Genomic DNA, 14,394 nt, shown 5'->3' on the forward strand with positions numbered 1-14,394 from the left:
AGATGTTCAAGTTTCATTCTACCACTGGTTACGTCTTCAGGCCTTTTTCCAAACACTTGACACTTCGACATGTCATAGGATGAGCAGAGGTATTATAAATAACAAATAAATGATGGTTGCATTCCATTTAAGTTGCACTGTCTCCAGGGCTCAGATGTTATTTATGCAGCCTCATTGTTGCTAGGACAATGAAAGGGAACAAAGCCCTTGTTAATATTATTAGATACATCTCTCTTTGATGCAAAGACAAAAATACCTGCTGTAAAACAGCCCAACAAGCCAGCTAAATATACCAAAATTAAGGACAGCCTAACCGAGGAAAGAGAAAAGACAAAATGGTACACATGTCGAAAAGTAAACAGTTATATTTTTTATTTAATTCAGTCCCCACATTATAAGATGAACAACAATGGCACCCTTATTTTCTATTCAGATTGGGAAATGTTTGCCATAAACTAGTGCTACTAAATGTAACCCACCTCAAACAGCAATTAGCGTAATAATATAATAATAATAATAATCATAAAAGCAAATAAAAATAAACAATAAATAAACTACATTTATGCAGTAATAATCACCTGATGATAATGTTAGACCCAAGGCCAGTTATGATTCAACTTACAAATCAAATAAACAACAAAAATTTAAAATTAAAGAAGTTTAAAAGAAGTTGCAGAGTTATTTATGTGGGGAGTATTGCAGTGCGGTTAATATTTCTTAAGTGAATATGCGGTATGTAGCAGTTGCTTATACGCAATTCTATAATGTGGGAAATACTAGCAACAGGGTGGTGTTTGGTGCTTTATACTAAGCCAAATGGTTCACCTTTTTGTGCCTCTGTGAAATGACACTTCAAAGGGAAGAGAAAGAAGATATATACTTTATTAATCCCCTTTTTTTAAATACACACACACACAGGCTGAAATACACACTTCATGAACTTGTGGACATGCAAACAGGGAGAGAGCTGGTGGAGTGATGGGGCTGCCACATTAGTAGCACCCCATGAGCAGTTTCTTGGGGTTAGCTCAAGGACACCTCAGCAGTGCACAGGAGGTGAAACTGGCACCTCTCCAGTTACCAGTCCACACTCCGTATTGTGGTCTGTGGGACATGAACCGGTGACCCTCCAGTTCCTAAGCCAAGTCCCTACAGACTGAGCTACTGCCGCCCCAACAACAAACAGGGTATAAACAGTAAAGGCAGTAAATAAAGCAGCTTCAGATGAGGATACAGAAGAATGGAGAATAATATCAAGGAGGTCATCTGGTGATGCATGGTGCTTATGAGGACAGCATAATGTTTTGAAGAAGCTCACAGGATGCAATCAAAGTAAAATTCTAAAAAGATTGTTGTCTGTTTTCACAAGCTGTTGTTCCCTGTCTCTCCTACATTTTAGGAATAGGAGATGATATGGAGATCCACTACAGAGCAAGCTAGCTACTGTATAACAGCTATGGTGAGTATCACAGTGATGTAACTAAAGTAGGTTGTTATGTAGTGTTTCCACTGTTCCACAGTCCTCATCATGCCTCGTTGCGACTGTTTCTGGAAACTCTAAAAGCACTTACCCTCATTTATTAGTATGACAAATGTTCAATGTCCCCTTGAGTACATCCATCCATCCCATTACAAAATAAAGTAGGATTCGAATTTTGCAGTGTTCATTTTAATTTAGTGGTACAAGATCTAAAATTAACCTGAATAAAGACAGAAGCATGCTTGCTTTGTCCTTCAACGTAACGCTCAAATAATTAATTAAATTACTTGATTTAATCAACCTGTGTCATGAAACACAACACGATTATTGCAGCATTTTTTAAAACCAATAAGTTTTTTCATTTCTGTATTCTGGCCTCTGCCCAGCCCTGGGTCTCTGGTTTGCTCAGTGACCATTAGAAGGACTATATCTTATTATGACTGTAAATTAGCTTCAACAAAGAGTCATAGTGGTTGCCTCCTCATATGAATACACAAGTAAATTAGATATTTTTAATTAGCAGACTTTCCAAATGGGTTTTCAGCAAAAGTTATTATTTGTGTAAATATATGTACAGTAAATATAGTGTGCATGTACATGCATACTGCCAGTATATGTGTTTAATAATACAGTCAATAATATGGTCATGTAAAAAATGGAAACCGCCTGATGGTGGTGCTAAAGCCAAGCTGATACAGTCACCAATTTCAAAAGGTTTCTTCTGCTTGTGAGCATTAATATGCCCAAAGCACAATGCTAGGGTAGTAACAAGTTACAAGTAATGAACACGAGTAAGTAACAAGTACTTTTCAGGTTCCTTTTTTTTAAAACTGTATTTCTACTCTTTGCTCAAGTATATTCTTGAGCCAGTTATCTATTTTATACTTTTAAAACTCTGCTTCACATGCAGGGATTGAGTGTCTGGGGAGCTCCTCTATTGCAGATGGCAATTTACCAGCTGTCTGGAAGAAAAATTATGACTGAGCTAACCCAAAACAAGAGGCATCTTTCAGCAACAATCCCTGGCCACATCTGAGAAACAGATACATGATGAAGTGCTTGCTATGCCTGCCGGAAAACACAGAGATCTCTGCTTTTAAAAACTCCTCTTACCTCAGCAAGCACATAAATTGCACATGCACATGTGGACTATAGCTAGCTAATGTTAGCTATGGTCATTTTTTATGTTTAACATAAATCTTTGATATTTGGATGATGACATTTTGTAGTGGTCTACAGTGATCTGTTGTTTTTTTAAATTAATTAAAATTCATTTTACTTAAGTAGGTTTCTCAAGTGTTAATTTTCACTTTTACTTGAGTATACTTTTTCAGTACTCTATCCAGCACTGCAGGGATTTGTTTAGAGTTTATAAATGAGAGGAAAGTTTCAGCTCTGACTTCAAGAAGTGAATAGTGAACCTCTTCTTGCTGCATCAATACATTTTCTTCACAAGGAGGCAGTGTTTGAGGCAGGAATGAACAGAGGTACTGAGAGAAAATGGTGAAAGAGAAACAGTTTATTGTTTACAAATATGTACAAAATAAACCTGGAGTATCTTGTGTTCTCATTTGATCATTGATCTAGGAGATTATGCATAACATTGTATTTAAGAACAGGGTAACATACAGTATCTAATATCACATGAACTTCGTCTATTATATCTACACTTAAAGGGACAGTTCACCCTAAAATAAAAAAGTACATATTTACATTACCTGTGGTGCTATGTATCCAACTAGACTGTATCGCACATAGGGAAGCATGCATTTTTGAGCTTGATAGAGCTCAACCAAGGAGGATGCGATTAATGTTCACTTCCTGCGCTGTCAAGAGCAAGAGCCTCTTGTCCATGAGCAGATGCAGGCTTTCTTCTGTGCAGTGATACGTACACAACAAACTCAGTGGATTATCTTGGGTTACCAAGTCATGATTTCTGGGAAGAGTCACTGAGTTTTTCAAATGTATTTTTTAGCACTACAGTTAATAGGAAAAACACATATTTTTGCTTGTCCTTGGTTTCATTTTTCAGCAGAAAAAAACAGCTGTAATGTTGTTTTTTTTAAATGAACCAATCACATTTGTATATTTTCCATGTTTTGAAACAGATTTATTTGTATCATTTGGTAACATCAAAGTAAAGGATAGGATTACATCTGTGTGAAGCAAACCGTCTCAGTGCAATGGAATCAGTCTTGATATTAGCATCTCAATTAACAGCTCTCTATACAAACTGTGAATCCAACTGTTATGATTTTATCAATCAGTTACATGTCATGATTCTTCATAATTGAATCAATGCAGCGTCTGTAGTCAGGAATCTTGGAATAACAATAGATTTTTGTTGGTTTGAAGCCTGCGACACCACACCATTTGCCATCCCACCCTTGCAGACCAATGGACCTCCAGAGTCCCCCTGGAAATACATACAAAGTATGCAGACATTGCTTCAACATAATTAATTATCATTGTTGACCAACATTTGTTTGTCCTTGTTATGTTACGCAAATGTATGTACATTACCCGGTCCAGTCTCTCCCTCAGCAGTACGAGTTTTCCTTATGACACCACTCATTGTCAATGAATGTTACATTGACTTCCATGAATACAGGAGGCATATGTTTTATTTCCCTGTCTGTACTTCCCCAGCCAGAGATGCTACATGATTTTGGCAGAAATTCACAATTCGCCTTGGAGCTCAACTTGAGGAACAGAGAGAGATATACATATATTTAAAAGATCAAATAAATATCAGTGTTTACAGCATGTTCTTGATTAATGCATTCAATAGAGCATAATGAGAAACAAATGGAAATGACATACATTTCTTTTTTTTCTTTTTTCTTTTATTTTTTTTTACCTTGAGAAGCATCATATAATTTTTAAAGTCAGTTGCATTGTAGTCTTTATGTGGAAATGCTTGTTCCACAGGTCTATGCTGTACTCCATTGTGAACTCCCAGTAAGACTCCATGGACCTGAAATGACTAAATTAAAGGGGACCTATAAAACATGACCAAAGTTTAAAATAAATAACTAGATAAAAATATGTAAAAGTGATCCATGTAAACAAAAATCTCAGATATGAGACTTCTTTGCTAAACTCCAGGCGTCAGTCAGAAATTTCTTAAATAACAGTTAAAGCAGAACAGTCAGAGGTCATCAGAGGGAAAACTAGAAAATATTTTCCTCATAAAGTAGGATCCAGTTTCACCAAAATCACTGTTCATCAGTTATCAAAGTTTGTCCACTAAGGCTGGTGACCTATCCTGTTTTTTCAATCTAATTCTTGTCTCATTTGTGGTCTGACAAAGAATAACTTCATCAAATTCCGTGCCCCTTATTGCTATTGCTCAAGCTCAAGTTGCTCAAGTTATTGAAGCTATTGTGCAGTCGAGCACCACAGCAAGAAGATGAAGCGCTCACTGGGCACTGACTAACAGACTTTGGCAAAGTTGGATGTGGGCTTTCAGGGAGGGACAGCTTATTTCAGACAGTATGAATTGCATAAAGGGACAGAATGAGATAATAAGGATGTTTTTTGAACTATAAATCATGCAAAGCTGATCTAGTGGAGTCCCAGAATAAAAATATAGAGCTGGAAATTAGCATACTAGGTCTCCTTTAAGTGCAAGAAAGTTCTCTGGAAGTAAGTTTTTTGTACATAACATTGAATTCATTGCATTTAAACAAAAATAAATCAAAAACCTGAAATTATTTCACGATTCATGAAGGTGTCATAAAGCATATTTTCCAAATAGATAACAATAACTGTTGCATTTTCAATGGAAGTTGTTGGGCTGTTGTAGGGGTTTGAAATCTTATCAAGGGGCCCAGAATTAAATTCCTCCAAACATTTCCCCTGAATCAATTGAGAAAAAAAGTGCAAACATTATACACATTGTGCACATATAAACTAGAGTGATCAAAGAAACTCACTTAAATGAGTCAGTCTATCCTCTTGCACTGTATGTCTCACAGTACTGAGAGTTGAATTACTTCCTCATGCTCTGAGATCAGGAGTCAGTGCAAGTATCAGTATTACCAGTTTACAGTGGATAAACATGGTGAGATCACAGCACAGCTCAGCTACTGAAGAGCAGTGGCACACATCACTGACAATTCAGTCTTTAAATGCTTCCTTGTATTAGGGAGAGAAGGAAGTTTTCATGCATGCAAACAATGTTGGTTTGAATCCCTTTCACACCTCCAGAGCATGAAAAAAGTTCAAATTAGATAATACATAATACAAGTCTACAGTGTTTAAGCACATACAGTGTGGTGCATGTGTTTTACATGTGACATTATATTGATACTTCTCTAGTAACACACACAGAGTTGATGATCTCTATTAGTATTAGTATTTTGTGCTAAATGCTGTGGCTGTCAGAGGTCACACAGCACCAAAGGAAATTATTCTAATTTTGAAATTCACATATCTGAAAACTTGGAATGGAAAGGTGTCTACGCAATATAGCTGCAGATGGTTCCAGAGCATATGGCTCTTCACCATAGCCAAACTAGGGCAGAAAATGATGAATGAAAACTGCTTGATAGGTCCTATTCGCGGAAAGATAGCTGCACAAAAACCTAAGCGATTTCCAGACAACAACTGAAAAAAAATTGAATAAGATAAGCAGGTATTTTATGTGCTGGGGACCTAAACATATGGCAAAGTTCTGAAAGGCTGTGTCATGTTCAACTGAGGGAGACATCATGTTCCTGGTTGTGAAAGCATCCACATCATTTATTGGATGGTTTGGATGCTTACTATAGAAACAGCAAGTCAGACCATAAACAAAGTGGTTACATTTATGCTTAAATATTTGTATCTCCAAACAGTATTTACTAATGTTATCTGTAGCCCCACATATTAATAGGCATACAATAATATACAGCATTATATAACTAATGACGTGCCCCATGGAAATTATGCTGGTTACTCTTGTAGCTAGTTAGCATGCTAACAATTGCAGCTTGCATCAGAGCAGATAAACCAACTGCTTTTGCTTTTTTACCAAGTAGAGAAATCCAAAGCTTAACAGGGCTGCAGTAATCATGTTTGCCAAGCTATGGTTGGACAATCACTGAGGGATGGAGTGTTGTGAGTGTACTCAGTCATATGCGTACATATTTCGTGACAGATAACCTTTTCGGCATCACTACACTAAGGGTCCAGTCTAGCCATGCATTCTTTGTTTGTTATTAGTTATTCTTCAGTCCCTTCCATTTTAGAATCCGACTACAGCCTTTCAGCCTTTACTAACATTTCAGAAATAAGGGTTCAGTATCTTTCTCTCTTATAGTTCTCATAGTTTATGTTGTTTGGGATCAACAAGACGAATAGATTAACATCATCAACCATTTCCTCTGCCTGGGTTGTGAAACAGCAATGTAGCACCCCTCGCTTCGTTATCTGTAATTTTTTTAGGTTAGGGTGTAAGAACACATTTCTTTCAATGCTGAGAAAGTACCAATTTGTTTATCTCACTGAAAAGTAAAAAAAGTGTGAGTGCCGTCAAAGGACCTGTCTCTTATTATTTGCTATTTATTTTCAATGTATTTAAATTTGTTGAGGAAAACAACAAGTGTGTGACCCCTCCCAACTGTACACTTGGTTACCTCTTCCATTGCCTTCTGTATTGTCAGCTTGATGAATTTTCAGACCCTCTTAGTCACTTTAGCCACTAGCAAAAAAGCCCCTGTGTGAGAAAAGTTAAGAGAAAAGTTATCTTCTTTTGTGGATTGAGGAGAAATATAGAGATGTGCACTCGGACACTTACAGAGGACAAAACTAAGAAGCTACAGATAGATTACAATAGGTAAACAGAATATGATGGCCACAGACTCTCCGTGGGTGCATGAAATGTTGCACAACCAGGGTGCAGAGCTTACACTATAAAAGGATATAGACATAGCATGCTCACCTTAGCTAGTGAAAATGCAGCTGAAGGACATGGTCGGGAGCAGAGACCATAATAACAATGACAATGCGCATGCATTATATCAAAGGCTATGTGTCAAAGCAGCATTAAAAATACAAGACAAAAGGGCTTTTAAGAAAGCAAGCAAAGAATTTGTTTGTGTGGACGCAGGGGGGGAGACAGTACATACAGTGCAAAAAGTTTATTTTGCAAAGACATGCAAAACAAAACTCCTTGCACAAACAAGACCTTACCAGAGAACTGTACACAACAAAGGAGTGAGTAGAGAATGACTGATTGTACATAGCTGTCTGGCTAGGATCAACCTTATTTGATTGTCTAATCAATGGTTTACTATTCCATTTTTCTGGCATTTCTATGGTCCAGTCGCAACTTTGATCTCGTCTACTATCCAACGTCCTTTAAGACACCCTCTACTCTTGACCATGACAAATGTGTCAAAACGCTTTTATTTTCATTGCAAATATTGATGTGCATTGTTACTCTTGTCCTGTTTAGACTCGTCATCTCTGGAGGCTACAGTGCAGCACTTTATTTGCTCAGGCTAAAGGGAATTACGTCCTGTGCAAGAGAGAGGGCAGGAGTGAGTTTAAGTTATAGACCTTATGAAAAGAATCAAAATGCAATAAAACTTCTATATCAAAACAACGACGTTGTATATCTCAAAAAAGCTCCAAAAGGCTTCATTTGCATATTAAAATCACCAACATTTTATTCTTGAGTAGAATTCTACTTTTCTTTTCACCTTCTTGACTACTCTAGATCTATAAAATGATTGGAAGGCTTCAGCTCTTTTTCATGAAGTGAATAGAGAAACTATTCTTGCTGCATCAATACACTTTCCTCACAAGGAGGCAGTGTTGTCTTTTTTGTTGTTTTAATTCTGGCAGGAACAGGAATGAAGGTATGGAGCCCCCAAAGTCCCCAAAAAGAAATATTTCTTTATCTTGTGGGCACAAGTTATTATCTTGTGCGCACAAGTTATTTATCTTATGGCTTTATAGGCATATGTTTGCTGATTCCTCCACTATGTTTGAAACATTACTGTGTTCATTGCTTTATTTAAGCAGTCAGTTTGCTATGTTATTGGTGGGTGAGCTGGTTGATAAGATAGTTGAGAAAGATAGCTTTCTGTTATTCACCCGTTTTACTGAAGTGTCCATGCCCCTCTAAACAGAATGCGATTTCAGCAAGAGCAGCAAGAATTTTATGGTATGACATTCAGAGGTGAAAATAAAACTTGATAAGCTAAGTTCTCTCCATTATATGACAGCTGTGTGCATCTGAAGCCCTTAGAGATGCATGTGAATTTATAGTAAATTAATTTGTGCCCAAAAAATAAATAACTTAAGATAAAAAATATTTCCTTCTGGGGACTTTAGGGGCTTTGTGGGAGGTACTGAGAGAACATGGTGAGAAACAATATATAAGAGGTGCAAAATAATTGAATTTGTTGAATGATGCACAAAGCAGTGATGCATTTAATTAATATAAAGTCATATTTAAGAGCGGGGTGACATACAATCTCTAATATAACATGTATCACATCTTTTAAACAGCATTAAATCATTAAGACTTCATTTTAAGCCATACTTAATTTGCGTACCATGATTGGCTTGTTAGTTGTCAAGTTTTCACTGTAAAATAGCTGTACCATATAAAGTCAAAACTTGCCACTTCAAAAAAAAAAAAAAAAAAACTGAAGCAATTCAATTCAATTCAATTTTTCAATTCAATTTTATTTGTATAGCGCCAATTCATAACAGAAGTTATCTCAGGACACTTTTCAAATAGAGCAGGTCTAGACCGAACTCTTTAACATTAATTACAGAGACCCAACAGTACCACCATGAGCAAGCACTTGGCGACAAGGGCAAGGAAAAACTGCCTGTTAAAAGGCAGAAACCTAGGACAGATCCTCCGGCTCTAGGTGGGTGGTCGTCTGTCTCGACCAGTTGGGGTGAGAGAGAGAGAGAGAGAGAGAGAGAGAGAGAGAGAGAGAGAGAGAGGCAGAGAGAGAGAGAGCGAGAGAGAGAGAGGCAGAGAGAGCGAGAGACAGACAGACAGACAGGTGCACAGCAACAACAGTATTGGCAATGGCAGTCAAGCAGGACCATGGCAGGAGGCTCCACCAGGATCCCTGAGAACCTGCGAGACGAGAAAGCACAAGAACTCCGGGGAAGAAGTGGAGTTAGTAACATGCATTAATGGGACATGAATGAGTGCATAAAGAGAGAGGAAGGGAGGAGCTCAGTGCACCATGGGAAATCCCCCGATAGTCTAGGCCTATAGCAGCATAACTAAGGGATGGTTCAGGACTCTGAAGGGGCCGGACCATGAAGAGCTTTATAGGTGAGGAGGAGGATTTTAAATTCAATTCTACATTTTACAGGGAGCCAATGCAGAGAAGCTAGTACAGGAGAGATGTGATCTCTTTTTCTAGTTCCTGTCAGTACTCGTGCTGCAGCGTTCTGAATTAATTGGAGCGTTTTAATGGACTTATTGGGGCAACCTGATAATAAAGAGTTGCAGTAATCCAGCCTTGAAGTAACAAATGCATGGATTAGTTTTTCTGCATCTGTCTGTGATAGTATGTGTCTAATTTTTCTAATATTACGTAAATGAAAGAAGGCAGTCCTAGAGGTCTGCTTTATGTGGGAGTTAAATGACAAATCCTGATCAAAGATAACTCCAAGATTCCTGACAGTGGTGCTAGAGGCCAAGTTAATGCCATCTAGAGTGACTTTATCTTTAGACAATGAGTCTCTAAGGTTTTTGGGGCCAAGAACATGAATTTTGTTTTTTTCTGAGTTTAACATCAGAAAATTGCAGGTCATCCAGGATTTTATGTCCGTAAGACATGTTTGTAATTTAGATAATTGATTAATTTCATTGGGTTTGATTGATAGATATAACTGTGTATCATCTGCATAACAGTGAAAGTTAATGGAGTGATTCCTAATAATGTTGCCTAAAGGGAGCATATATAAAGTAAATAGTATTGGTCCAAGTACAGAACCTTGTGGAACTCCATGACTAACTGTAGTATTTATTGAAGATTCATCGTTAACATGTACAAACTGCGAGCGATCTGATAAATATGACTTAAACCAGCTTAGTGCGGTTCCTTTAATGCCAATTTGATGCTCAAGTCTCCCCAAAAGAATATTATGGTCAATGGTGTCAAATGCAGCACTAAGATCTAATAATACAAGTACATAGACAAGTCCATTGTCAGAATCAGTCAGAAGGTCATTATTAACTTTAACCAGAGCTGTCTCTGTGCTATGATGAACTCTAAATCCTGAATGAAAATCCTCAAATAAACTATTGTTATGTAGAAAATCACACAACTCTTTGGCGACTACTTTCTCCAGAATCTTAGAGAGGAAGGGGAGGTTAGAAATCGGTCTATAGTTGGCTAAAACCCCTGGGTCAAGAGTGGACTTTTTAAGAAGGGGTTTAATTACAGCTACTTTAAAGGACTGTGGTACATATCCTGATAATAAAGATAGATGAATCATATCCAGTAAAGAAGTGCCAATTAAGGGAACAACTTCTTTAAGCAGCCTAGTTGGGATCGGGTCTAATAGACAGGTTGATGGCTTCGATGAAGAAATGATTGAAGTTAACTGATGAAGATCGATAGCAGAAAAACAGTCTAAATATATATCTAAGTTTACATTGACAGAAGTCCCTGAACTTGGAGAGCCACTGATAACTGTTGATGGCAGTTGGTGATTAATTTTTTCTCTAATAGTAATAATTTTATTATAGAAGAAGCTCATGAAGTCATTGCTACTTAAGTTTATGGGGATATGTGGCTCAATAGAGCTGTGACTCTCTGTCAGCCTGGCTACAGTGCTGAAGAGGAACCTAGGGTTGTTCTTATTTTCTTCTATTAGTGCTGAGCAAATCACAGTTCACTTAGTAGCAGGTAGTTGTAAAACAGAGAAAGAAAAAAAAAACAGCGGTACCATAAAGAGTCAAACCATGTCGCTTTGTTTAAATTAACGAAATCACATTCGTATTTTTTCAGTCTTTTTGTTTGTATCACTAGGTAACATCAAAGTAAAGCATACTTTCATTAAATCTATGTGAAGCAAGCAATTCTAGACTTTACTCACAGCACAGCTCAGCTACTGAAGAGCAGTGGCACATATCACTGACAGTTTCAGTCTTTATATTTTTCCTTGTATTAGGGAGAGAAGGAAGTGTTCGGATTGCTTTGAACCCCTTTCACACCTCTATCACCTCCAGAGCATAAAAAAAAGTTCAATTTTCACAGTCCAGGTCTACATCTTTTAGACAGCCTTTAGTTAAGTACATGCAGTATGATGCATGTGGTTTACGTACACTGCAGCATAAGTTTGATGCCTCTGTGGTAACACACAGCCTGGAAGATCTGTACTGGCATTTCATGCTCAATGTTGAGGCTCTCTCAGTCACACAGCACCAAAGGAAACATTATTCTAATTTTGTCATGACATAAGACAGATATGACTAGATAGCTACTGTGTAACAGTATATATATGCTGAGAAATTGAGTGGCAACGTGAGTTTATGACTGGTTTTCACAATAATGGTGTTCTTTGTCACAGAAAGAAAAATGGTGCTGAGAGGGAGCTCAACGATTATATTGGGGTGCTAACACTAGATATTGAGAGTAATTTAATAGGAAAGTTTACATTCTTTCAATATACGCAGATATGGCATTCAATATAAATGTAGTTTTTTATTTAATTTAGTCAAAGAATGACAAAAACATTTTCAGGTGCAAAGCACCCATGCAACCATAATTTATAACAATAAGTGCTTTTATCTGATCGGATTGGGAACAGAATGGCTGGTTATTAAGTTTTACAGCTTCCTGTATTTGAAAATTTAAAAAAGACTAAAAAGCATACATAAATCCAGGCAAGTATCGGATGTGAACAACTTGGCTTTACTCCCTTTACTTTCTACGTAATGTTCCTTTTGCAATGATCTCTCAGAAGTAAGGAATAACCTGTGCAGCTGCTCCAACAGTCGTGGCAAACTTCAACTTTGGCGAAAAAACGGACACACAAGCTTACTATCCATGCTGCAGTCACAGAGTCACTACTACTTGCTACTGCAGTAATGGATGGTAAAACATGCAAACCAATAGCCAATAGATTTGCGTATAGTGCGTGTTGACTATAGCCAACAGAGGGCTGACGACGATGAATGAAAACTGCTTGATGCTTTCTATCGTTGGTGGTTTAGAGCCCAGAGAGAGATCTTCGTCAGTGACAAAGTCCCACTCGTAGAAAGACAGTCGAACACAAACCTGTGTTAGACACAGCTGTTACATTCATGCTTTAATGTTTGTATTTCCAAACTATATTATCTAATGTTAACTATAGCCCCACGTATTGATTTAATTATATAATAATACACTATATTATATAACTAAAGACATATCCCTTGTATTTGGAAATTATGTTGGTAATTGTTTGTAGATAGTCAACTAGGCATGCTAACATTTGTTGCTTACATTTGAGCAGATAAACCAACTCTTTAATCTCTTGGTTAGGGAAAAGTGATTTAAGATACTGAGTATTTATCTTATAAGAGCACTGTACACACAGTTTCACAGTGTAGAAAATTCCAAAGCTTTTGTGACAAATAACCATTATGACATAACTCTACTCTGTCCAGTTCACCCCCACAGTGTTCTTTTTTTCTTTTTTCTTTTTAATTCATGTGTTTATTTATTGTCATTCATTAATGTATCCCATGTTTTGGCCCTTATGGCATAAGCCTTCAATTCTTGGTACTAGTTAACCAAAGTCTCTTCCATTTTAATTAATTGTAAATCAAATCACTACTTTTGGTCCAGCAGCGTCGTCTCAGAATTCAGTTTATTCTGGGTCTTATCTAGGTATTGCTTGGTCACAGCCATTTGAAATGCTCTTGCGTTGATTATCTTGTTTGTGATGAAGAGGAAGTATAGATTAATATCATTAACCATTTCCCCTGCATGCATTGTGAAACAGCAGCATAGCATTCCTCTCATTCCTTTAGGTATTATATATGTTATACAACTCTATATGTTCAGAGGCCAGTCTGTTGGAAAGACAAGTAAGGTAGGGATGAATGAATTAGTGCTGGGAATAGAGGGGTAAAAGACCTTTGTGTACTGTAAAGAGATGGGATGAAATGTGATGGAGCACAGAGAGATGAGTAGGGCTAAATGGAGATCAAATATGTCAAGAGGTGTCTTGGAGAGGAACCCAGGAAGTGTAAGACTCAAGTTTGGGACACGTCTGGCTTCATTCTTCACCAAAAGCACTTCATACTGTACGCCAGGGTGAGAATGACCTCTTCTAATGTCCTGAAGATAATTGTAGATGCAGCTGTGGATATGCATATGGAAAGACTGACCACAGCATAGTTCTGTGGATATTCCTGACCTAGAGAAAAATGAAAAAATGAAATGAATCAAAAGAATGTCACAACTTATTTTTGGGATATCAAATAATATTCAGCATAAATGATGAATGTGAACGCCTGATTATGTGGAATAAATTAATTCTATATTTGGACAAGGAATAAAGCAACATGGTCTTATTTCATTCCTAAACAATCTGAAAATAATCATTTTAAAGTCTGGACAACAAAATGCTTGTATATGTGGAAGGGAAGGTAACGGGCAGTCTAGGTGGTAGGGAGGCTCACTTGAAGGCAGCTGATGCAAGCCATCTTGCATGTGTGCTGTATGTGGTTTGAGTCACCTTAGGTTTCCGTGAATGGGTAAACTGAGTGCTAACAGTTAACGGTTATATTTGGTTCAAATTGGTTTGTGTGTGCTTTATTCATAATATGTGACAATTAACTTTTTACGTATAACTCTACACTGACCTTCCTGGTGGTGCAGTCTCTCCCCAAATTGTTTATTTGCTTATAATAATAATAATAATAATAATAATAATAATAATAATAATAG

General features: G+C 37.2%; 1 long non-coding RNA gene across 1 annotated transcript; it reads right to left on the reverse strand.

Annotated features, from left to right (window-relative positions):
* Positions 1 to 3,560: 3,560 nt before the first annotated feature.
* LOC127350578 (uncharacterized) lies at positions 3,561 to 4,166 on the reverse strand. The gene is made up of 2 exons (XR_007880603.1): positions 4,004 to 4,166; positions 3,561 to 3,896 (listed from the first exon to the last, which is right to left on the reverse strand). It is a non-coding gene; the product is annotated as an uncharacterized LOC127350578 (long non-coding RNA).
* Positions 4,167 to 14,394: the final 10,228 nt, after the last annotated feature.

The sequence above is a fragment of the Dicentrarchus labrax genome, unplaced genomic scaffold (assembly GCF_905237075.1).
Source record: "Dicentrarchus labrax unplaced genomic scaffold, dlabrax2021, whole genome shotgun sequence".
Lineage (NCBI taxonomy): Eukaryota > Metazoa > Chordata > Actinopteri > Moronidae > Dicentrarchus > Dicentrarchus labrax.